The following is a 571-nucleotide window of genomic DNA, read 5'->3' on the forward strand; positions in this document are numbered from 1 at the left end:
CTATTTGAATGTAGAATAATTGCGGACACGAATGATGGAAAAGTTATTACGATCATCAATGACTAGAGCAGTCGCAGGCTTGATGGGCCATTATTTGCAAGTGTTGAAATGTACAGTGACGAACAGTTTTTGGCGTCGCTAAACCCGTTAACGCCAAAAGTGTCTCACAATTTAAATCTTTATAAAAAATGTTTTCAACAGTCAAGTTTCAATCAAATAATGATTTCACAAAAAAATTGGAAGTATATGATGTAGTTCAGAAAAATATACCTGTGCGAATCCTGGGGAAAATATCTGGAAGAATCCGGAGAGAAATCCTGACTGGAAGCTCGACAGGAACAACTGAAAGAATCACAGAAGGAATAAGTGGAGAAATCCTGGGAGGAATCCTTGAAATAATTCCAGAAAGAATCTTTCAAGGAATACGAGCAGGAATCGCGGCACTTATACCAAAAAGAATTCCCATTTGATTCTCAGAATGTATGTTGGCAGAAGTTTTTGAAAGATTCCCAGAAGGAATGCCGACTAGAATTCCTGAAAAAACATATCAGGTTTTCTAAAGCAATCCCGA

Source organism: Aedes albopictus, chromosome 3 (genome assembly GCF_035046485.1).
Source record: "Aedes albopictus strain Foshan chromosome 3, AalbF5, whole genome shotgun sequence".
NCBI lineage: Eukaryota > Metazoa > Arthropoda > Insecta > Diptera > Culicidae > Aedes > Aedes albopictus.